The sequence below is a fragment of the Etheostoma spectabile genome, chromosome 5 (genome assembly GCF_008692095.1).
Source record: "Etheostoma spectabile isolate EspeVRDwgs_2016 chromosome 5, UIUC_Espe_1.0, whole genome shotgun sequence".
Taxonomy (NCBI): domain Eukaryota; kingdom Metazoa; phylum Chordata; class Actinopteri; order Perciformes; family Percidae; genus Etheostoma; species Etheostoma spectabile.
Window position 1 is genome coordinate 3,866,739 of NC_045737.1, and position 9,709 is coordinate 3,876,447.

The 9,709-nt window shown below is 38.5% G+C and overlaps 1 long non-coding RNA gene across 1 annotated transcript in view; it reads left to right on the forward strand.

Annotated features, from left to right (window-relative positions):
* The first annotated feature begins 1,595 nt into the window (after window positions 1-1,595).
* Window positions 1,596-9,709, forward strand: part of LOC116689625 (uncharacterized) — an 18,281-nt gene continuing 10,167 nt past the window's right edge. The window contains exon 1 of the long non-coding RNA XR_004332058.1: window positions 1,596-1,609. This is a non-coding gene — a long non-coding RNA (uncharacterized LOC116689625). The remainder of the gene's footprint in view (window positions 1,610-9,709) is intronic.

Here is a 9,709-nt window from a genome sequence, read left to right on the forward strand (position 1 = left end):
CAATGCATCAGGCTTGTCTATATGTTCATATGCAAACTTCAAACGCTGATTTTTGTGGTGAGGACGTAGAAGAGGTTTTCTCCTGATGACTCTTCCATGAAGTCCCTATTTGTACAAGTATCTCTTTGTAGTGGAATGGTGTACCACAACTCCAATGTCTGCCAGGTCTTTCTGGATGGATCGTGCAGTCAAATGGGTTTGGACTTGCTTTTCTCCCAATCCTGCGAGCTGCTGTCTGATATTTTTCTTGGTCTTCCAGATCTTGCTTTAACTTCCACTGTTCCTGATGACTGCCATTTCTTAATTACATTCCAAACAGAATATGTTGGCATCTGAAAATGCTTTGCTATCTTTTTATAGCCTTCTCCTGCTTTGTGAGCGTCAACTATTTTCAGTTTCAGTTTTCTAGACAACTGCTTAGAAGAAGCCATGGTGCTTATTGTTGGAGCAAGGTCAGATGAGTCTGGGCATTTAAAACCTTAAGATGGACATCACATGGTCTTTCCAGACGATGATTGAGAACAATCCGTGACACTGTCAGTCTCAGCTTTCCAAAGGGGGCGTTGCATGCTAGAAACTCTGCAGGGTGTCCAAACTTTTGCAGATGCCATTTTTATGTTTTCTGTTAATTTTAAAGTGATGGAAATAAAATCTAACTTTTTGTGACATATTATACAAAGGTCTAATCTGTCATTTGATGCCTTTTGGAGATTTTTCTATCTTTTCTTGGCTTCTTTATGCACATTAATACAAATTTTTACCTGGGGTGCCCAAACTTTTGAGCCCCAATGTATATGGTGACAAGCTCTGCCAGGGACGTGCACAGGTACTACAGGCTATTGTTGCCCAGGGCAACAGCCCATTTACCCTGATTGACTCAGCTGCCCCCACTGGAGAAGACACTTTTTTTTCTTCTCCTTTTTATTTCCTGTTGTGACTGCATCAATATGATAAGCCCATCATTAGTAAATTGTTAAATCTTGTGTTCTTTTATTTTGCCCTCAACAATGCCCTCTGCCCCCAGTCACGTGACGTTGTTCATATTCTTACACACGGGGCACCGCAAATGAAAAAGAGAGGGAAAGTCTGCCTACACGTGAGTTATTAAAGTTATGGAGATAATGACAAATGCCCTGTGAATAGTTTAAAAAGAATCAATTTTAGCTTCTAATGTACAGCTTCAGGTTGTGAAGTTTGCATCACCTTATATTAGCATTGCCTAATATTAACCATAGACAGTTAAAGAAATGGACCAACAGATCCCGTTGCCCTGGACGGAGACCAGTTGAGGATATTAGAAGCACTATTTCTGGTCATAGCTGAGCGTTACTGCGCAGTCTCCAACTGAGCTTGACAATGTAGATGTGAGACCAGAGCATGGAGATCGTAGATATATGTTAGGAGATAACATAGGCACAGGCTAATTATTGCTAACTAAAATGCTAGTTAACATTAGTAATTAAACCTAAACAGTTAATGTAAGTCCAAACTGCCTGCGTGCTTCTTCTGTACTATATGGTGATTCTTCTACTGTGCGACAGCAAGTCACGTGGTTATGACATAATCGTTAGCCTATTTTTACAAAAAACATCTGCTACAGAGCCATAATGTGAGCTACAAGGTAATGGAGTCTTTTATACATTGTTTTGTTTTTTTAGAAATAAACAACGGACAAATGGAGTATTTAAACACTTTAGATGTAAAGTTATTCACTGCCAAAGTGGCGCCAAAATGAATGGCAGTGGCTAATGGGGGTGATGGCTTATTAGCATCAATATAACGCCATAGGAGCTACCCTTAGAAAGGAGAGGTTTAACCCCTTGATATTAAAGCATGATGCTACCTTTTCAACCAAAGCTAATGACAGCCTATGTAGCAGAAACAGGCTAACGTAGCTACGTTACGTCCATTACATTAGTGTGCGCTACAGTCAATATTTTATGGGAATTTCAAACCAACATTCACGTGTAATGTTGGTGAAAGCTGACATGAGTCGGTTATGATATGATAAATGAATGTCCCAGTTAGTTAATAAACTTTGCATTTAGACCAATAGCCTAAGTTCTGCCAAGCCATACTGTGTAGAGATTCAAGATTTATAATTCAAGATTCAAAATCCTTCATCTTCTTCATTTCCCTTGTGCAAAATGTACAAAAAGACTCACAAAAGACTAACAAACAATTAACAAATGCAAGTTAAGAGAATAGAATAGCTTGCAAATACTTATTGTTGTTTGTATAGGCTTATCATAAATAGCATATTAATGATAATATGTCATATTGTTTATTTGGCTAGGGCGTAACTTTGGGTTCAACATTTGGGTGTGGGGGGGGGGGGGTTTGAGCATATTTCGTTTTTTATTTTCTGCATTCTGGTAAACTTATTATTAGTCCTGTCAGTTAAATGCGTTATTGCAAACCCATTTCAACGGCGTACATTTTTTATCGCAAGATTAATGTTCTTTTTGGCCAGCAAACTTTGTAGTTTTTTTCTAATTCTAGAATTTTTCTAATTAACTAATAACGTTAGAAAAACTACAACACCACACCAGATCTAGCTAGAGTGGAAACAAAACAACAGGCACACAATTGTTTGGGCTTGCGAGTCGGGCCAAAGAGTAGTAACGTTACGTTTTAAGTAGATTGCGAGTGCGAGACACCAAAATGGATGGCAATAAGATTCTGGATGGAAAGTTTACCAAATGTTTCCATAGACAAGACCAATGGGATCTGTGTGTTTGGTCGTTGTGAACTGAGCTATCATCGCAGCACGTCCAGTCTGTAATACCACTTGATGGTCAAGCACACAGCTGATACCAAATTCTCCCCCCACCCCCCGTCAAAATATTTTTTCCCCCTTTTATTGATGGAGAGTGTTACACTCTCCATCAATCAGAGAGTATTTGAGATTATTTGCTCCAAGAGAGAATATCACATGTAAAATTGAACATTTTCGGACAACATTTTAGAGAAGTGTAAAAAGAAAAAGGAAAGAAACAGGCGATACCAATAAAAGTCACTTTTATTCCGATGGAGTGCTTTCTCTGGGTAGGAAGTAAGTCCTTACCCCAGTGAAGGAGTTTAATTACCTTGGGGTCTTGTTCGCAAGTGAGGGGACCATGGAGTGTGAGATTGGTCGGAGAATCGGAGCAGCGGGTGCGGTATTACATTCCGTTTATCGCACCGTTGTGACGAAAAGGGAGCTGAGCCAGAAGGTAAAGCTCTCGACCTACCGGGCAATTTTCGTTCCTACCCTCACCTATGGTCATGAAGGCTGGTTCATGACCGAAAGAACAAGATCCAGGGTACAAGCGGCCGAAATGGGTTTCCTCAGGAGGGTGGCTGGCGTCTCCCTTAGAGATAGGGTGAGAAGCTCAGTCATCCGAGAGGAGCTCAGAGTAGAACCGCTGCTCCTTCGTGTTGAAAGGAGCCAGTTGAGGTGGTTCGGGCATCTGGTAAGGATGCCTCCTGGGCGCCTCCCTAGGGAGGTGTTCCAGGCACGTCCAGCTGGGAGGAGGCCTCTGGGAAGATTATATCTCCAACCTGGCCTGGGAACGCCTCGGGATCCCCCATTCGGAGCTGGTGGATGTGGCTCGGGAAAGGGAAGTTTGGGGTACCCTACTGGAGCTGCTGCCCCCGCGACCCGATACCGGATAAGCGGATGACGATGGATGGATGGATGGAAATTGAACAAAGCAAGACGATCCAATTTTCCATGTTGATAGGAGCATTAAAATGAGAAAAAATAATGGAACTAAAAGAAATCAAGGGACATTTAGAATAGATAAAAATGTGTGAATAATTTGCGAGTTAACTCTGACATTGATTAATTGCAATTAAAAACTTGAATTGTTTGACAGCACTACAAATTTTGCAACAATTTTCACCTTTTCTGCATCACTTTAAACGTCTTTATTTATTTAAAGGAAATTGTAGTAGGTTTTTGATGGGGGGGGCGTCACTGGCTGTACTTCACTGGTTTTCATTATTGAGCCTATAATAGACCTCACGGAAATACTATGTTGCACTTAATCATAGAGAGAGACTATTTTCATTTCAGTTTACTTTTACACTGTCTATTGAAACAATGTGATTCTGTACATTTCTATATTTATCTGCGCTGGCTGACTTGCTGAGCAGCACTTGTGTTTCAGCAGCAGAATTGAACACAATGGTTATTGATATTAATTGACTCTGTCAGGGCATTTTGCTTGGTAAGCGCTCTGGAAAGTCAAACTGTCTATTCTCAGCGGAAACAGGAAGCAGTGGGCGGCTGCTGACGGCCATTGTGTGGATACACGCACAGTGCTGTGGGTCCCCAGCTGTAGACCCATGCCTTCTGCCATTTTATTTCCAACGCTCTGGAGTGTGTCACGTGTGCTGAATCAAACTGTCTTATTTAATTCCGCCTGTTCTCATGAAGCATTCATTCAAAAAGATACGAAAAATTAAGTACAGTAATTCTTGAGCATTCCACTTTTTTTTATTTTTATCGCTGTATGCATCACATTGACGGGCGATTTAAAGGAACGCGGCTGGCCGCAAAGAAAGGAGTTTGGGAGGGATAGGTGGGCATTTAAACACAGGACCTTCAAACCAGACAGCGAAAACTGTAGACTTTCACCCAGGAAATGTGTGTTCCTTGGGAGCGTTTTAATCTAAATCACAATCTTTTTCCATACGTGTCGGGAATTTTCATGAATAAACACATCTAATAACTACCGCTGATACGACCGAGCAGTGATGGAGGTCTGCAGCCCGCGTTGCATGGCTCCATTGCGGCTTGAATAACTAGCAACTGCCGCTCGGCGTTATGGTGCTCGTAGCCAGCCGGCGTTACGTGACCAGTTGGCGGGCTTCTTATTTCGCAGGATATCACACGTTTTAGTGTATCTTATTTACATAAGATATCGTACGGATCCGTTCATGAGAATGCGTCTTTTAATTGTAGGCGAAACACAGTTTTTTTCAGCTATAGCGCCACCTAGTGGCAGAAGTGTGTCAATGTTTGCGTCCAAGGTCCTTATTGGGTTCTGGACCCACCATGTTGAGATCTCCACCTTTTGTTTCAACACTACGGGGACACAATATAACCTAGACTATCCATCCAATCTGAGTTTTCTGTTGCACAACTAAAACAACTTTTGAACGTACACATGTTCCACCAAAACAAGTTCAAACAAGAGACTATTTTGCAGCGGCACCGTGGCTTCGTCCGGAGGTTTAGTGTAGCCCAAGACGATTGCGATCGGTGTGAAGAAATGCCAATAAACCAGAGCACGTTTTTCTCCCATCCGGGAATGCTGTGTGGACTAGCCAGACCCTCTTCCGCAACGCTGTAGAGGATAGTCTGGCAATGCGAGACAAAGGGGGGTTGTACGCCCCCTTCCCCTGTTAATTACGCCTGTGGTTTTAAAGACAGGAAACAGAGAGATGATGGAAGTCAACCTGAAGCGTCCAAATCCATTCGCTGTCTTTGATTCCCGTCAGCTGGGTTCATACTCTGCAGTAAAGTGAAGGTTTCTCTGTCTTTGGGCTCCGCTCCCTCCTGATCTCAGGACCATCATTCTCCAATTTTTCCAGACCCCCTGACCGTCCTTGAGGAGGTGGAGTCCTACAAATGTCTATTCAGCTATCCTGTAATTCACCAGAAATGTCCCAATTATACAATACGAATGACAGTTTCACTCTTTCTCCTCAGAGTTAAGCCAGTTCTACAAGTCATACAGTAATACAGAACTTTTTTGCTGAGATCAGAGATCTTCAACACTGGGTCCGGGACCCTCAGAGTTAAAGGAGGACATTTTTTTTATCACAAAATAAAAATGTCTTAAAGTATTTATATCATGCTTTTGGGCTTTTGTCTTTCTTTTTTCCATTTTTATATAAAATGGAAAAAAAGGAAAGAAAAATAAATAAATATATATGTATATATACATATATATATATATATATATATATACATAGATATAGTTATAGATATAGATAGATATAGATACATATATATATCTATAGATATAGATATATATAGATATACTGTAGATATATATAGATATAGATATAGATATACTGTGTATATCTATATATATATATATATATATATATATTTTTTTTTTTTTTTTTTTGTGTGTGCACGTTATAGGCCCCTGGTCTATATAACCTTTCATAACCTTGAAATGTCTTATTGTTCAGCCTCTTCTTCCTCACGCAACAGTTATCTTGTATGTGTATATTTGCATACATTATATTATATATTAATCTTAATACGTTTTTTTGTTGGTTTGTGGACTTTTCACTAAGGCAAATTCATTCATAAAAGTCTAGCTTATTGTGGCAATAAAATCTTTTCTGACTCTAAGTCTAATCTTATCATTGGTGGAATGTAACTACAGTAAGTATATTTACTCAATTACTGTAATTAAGTACAAATGTTGAGGTAGTTGTACTTTACTTTTTTTTCTTTTCATGCCACTTTCTACTTCTACTCCGCTACATTTCAGAGAGAACTATGTATTTTTTACTTCACTACATTCCTCTGACAGCTTCAGTTACTAGTTACTTTACAGATTAAGATTTTTGCACACAAAACAGATGTAGTTCATTAAATCTGATGTTTTATTCTAAATGAAAGTAGCCAACAATATAACTGCCTACAAGTGATTAGACCATCAAAGACACAATTGTTTAGATCCTTTTCACTTTCTAAAATGGATTTTCCTTCAATTTAACTACATTTTCCTGATGATACTTGGCTACATTTACTTAAGTAGCATTTTAAATGCAGGACTTTTACTTCTAACATAGTATTTCTACAGTATGGTATTAGTACTTTTACTTAAGTAAAGGATCTAAACACTTCTTCCACCATTGTATCTTACACATGCAAACCTTTATACCAATGGACGCTTAATTACTGTAAATACCACCTTAATTAGGCCTCATGGAGGATGTTCTTCTGAAGTATGTCATTTATTCCCTCAGGGGTTAAATCCTGGGATTATCATTGGATGAGCAGATTGAGGAGCCTAGTGTCGCTATCGGGCAGAAACCTTTTATCACTATATTGTGATTTGTCATTGTCTGTCATTTGAATTTCTTTTCATGAACCAATTCTATTGGTCCCTTTTTACATCTGTCAGTGGGTTTTTACAACTATTTAAACAGTGGCGAGGTGATTTTGTCTGGCTTCATCTGAGCCAAAAAGCTCAAAGGCAGAGGTGGAAGTGTTTGGATCAGTTGGGTTTAGGTAAAGAAGAACAGGACTACTAGCAACGATGACATGAGACACACCAGCACTATAGGCCAGAGATCTTAAACAGGGGGTCCAGGCCAAATTCTTGTTGTTCTTTTAAAAGCTTGAAAAAAAAATTATGCCTCAACGTTAATACAGCATATTACCAAATATAAATCTTTTGTGAAAAAACAAACACAAAACATTGATGGTAGGCTTACTGGCCTATACTCTGCATACCCAGGGAAGACTTAGGTGTGCTTCTTTAGCACAATGTTACCTTTTTCAATAAATAATGCAATTTTCACATACACGTTGTGTCTCTTTGTGGGTTTTTGTGTCTCTGTGTCGCAGTGTTGTTTCTCTTTATGGTCATATCTGTTTCCTTTGGGGTTGTTTTGGGCCTCTGTGGTCATAGTCTCTCTTTTTCATATCGTTTTGGACCGTTATTATCACCATATCTGTGTCTGAAATGTTGGAAAAGAGAATACATTCATTTGGCTTAGTGGGAAAAACCTGAAGGTAGTTGCTAAGGTAACCATCCACAGATACAGTTAATAAACAGATTTACTGTGCCACATGTATGTTTAACATTAAAACATCAAAACAACTATTATTATGTCAATAGCTTAGCATATTATAAACTAAAAAGGTATAAAGGTTTTAGGCCGCCCAGACGTTATTGCAGGCCAAGTTGAATATGTAACTCAATTTTACAAATTCAATCTGTCTTTCACTTAAGGGGAGTTGGCTTTAAAAAACAAACATTAAAGACCCCTGCTAATAGGCATCTAAAACGGCTTTGTTAACATTTGGTTTGATAGTGGAGAAGAGATGCCATTTATAAAATCTGACCTCTTCTCCAAAACCTTTTATTGGAGGAATAAAATTGTTTTGCTTCTTCCTGGTATGTTGTTGAAGTTTCTAGGAGATCTCTTGGTCGTTTTGCTGTTATCCTGAAACTGAGGACTGATTAAATTGCCTTTAAGGATTAAACTCAGTTCCTCTAGCCATTCACTCCAGCATTCATTTCACCGCGATGTTAGGAGGAAACGTTGAAGAGGTTCATTACCCTAATCTCTTCTCACTTCTCTACTTTGCTATCCAATAATAAACATAAAGTGCCCTAACAGATAATAAAAAAAAAAAATCAACACACAACTAAAGTCTCTCCACAGGCTCCTGGGTAATTATCATGTGACACATGCCTTGCAGTTGACTGTTAAGGCAAAAAACAAACACATAATGACTCTGCAACTTCTTTCATTTTAATGTATTTTATTATTGTTCTTACATTCATTTTAATGATGTGTGCAACATGGTTTCGTCTAAGCACCACTGGCAGGGGCATTCACAATGCTGTTGTTGTCATTGTTGTCATCCTTTTTATTTTATCTTATCAAATAAGACAATAAAATCAAAAAGCTAAATGATATTTCAAGATAGAACTTCAGTTATCCTGAGGGAAATGCTGTGCAGCACTTGCAATGCTAAGTAAGAGCGCAACCTAAAAATGAGAATAAAATGGAAATCCAAAATGTATACAATATGCAGCGCCAAAGATCAGGTTAGCAGCATGGATCCTAAATATGAACAGCTTAACAATAAGGGTCTTGCTAAGTTGCAAGTAGTTTTAATGTAGAATATGAGGTCAGAAGTAGAGGTAAGTGTAAGTGTGCATGCTTCATGCAGAAAAGAAGAAAAAAGAACATTCTGAATTTGGCACCCCCTGTTGGTGAATAGGCCTCATCACTGGGACCGGGTCTCACTACAAAATCCTAGGACTCATTAGAAAGATTTTAAATAAAAACTATATTGTGCATGTATGGTTTTGTGTTCATGTGGGTTATGCTTTTAAGGGTCCATCAGGCCTTTCTGTGGCAGTTTGTGTTTGCCTTATTTTATCAGTAATCAGTACAGTAATTAATATACATGTATAATATTAATATACATATATACATATAATTAAATACATTATCAATAATCTGGAGGGTTGGCTATACATTTAGGTTATTCACTTACCCTGAATGAGTACATGTATTTCCTATGATATAATCAATTGAAATGAATGATGAATGTACATTTTAAATACAATTATGTCCTGCCAGTTATCAACCCTTGTGTGGTGTTCATATTTTTATTACAAAGCCAATGTTCCCGGGTCTGGTGGAGCCACCACGTTCAATACAGACATAACAATTTATGGAAAAATACAAATGATGTACGTATAATTTATAGTTTGTATTTACCATTTACCCCTGTGACATCACATTTATGATGATAAATAATAATTGACATGATATTTTTTTTTGTGAGAAAACAAGGAAAGTAATTTTTGAAAAAAGGTTAAAAAAAATAGAAACAATATTGTTGATCATTATTGGTGCTTATTTCTTAGCACCTACATTTAAATGTACACTTTGGTCCAGTAGACCCGAACACCTCGTATGTATAGTTGTGTGTAGGGGGGGGGGGGGG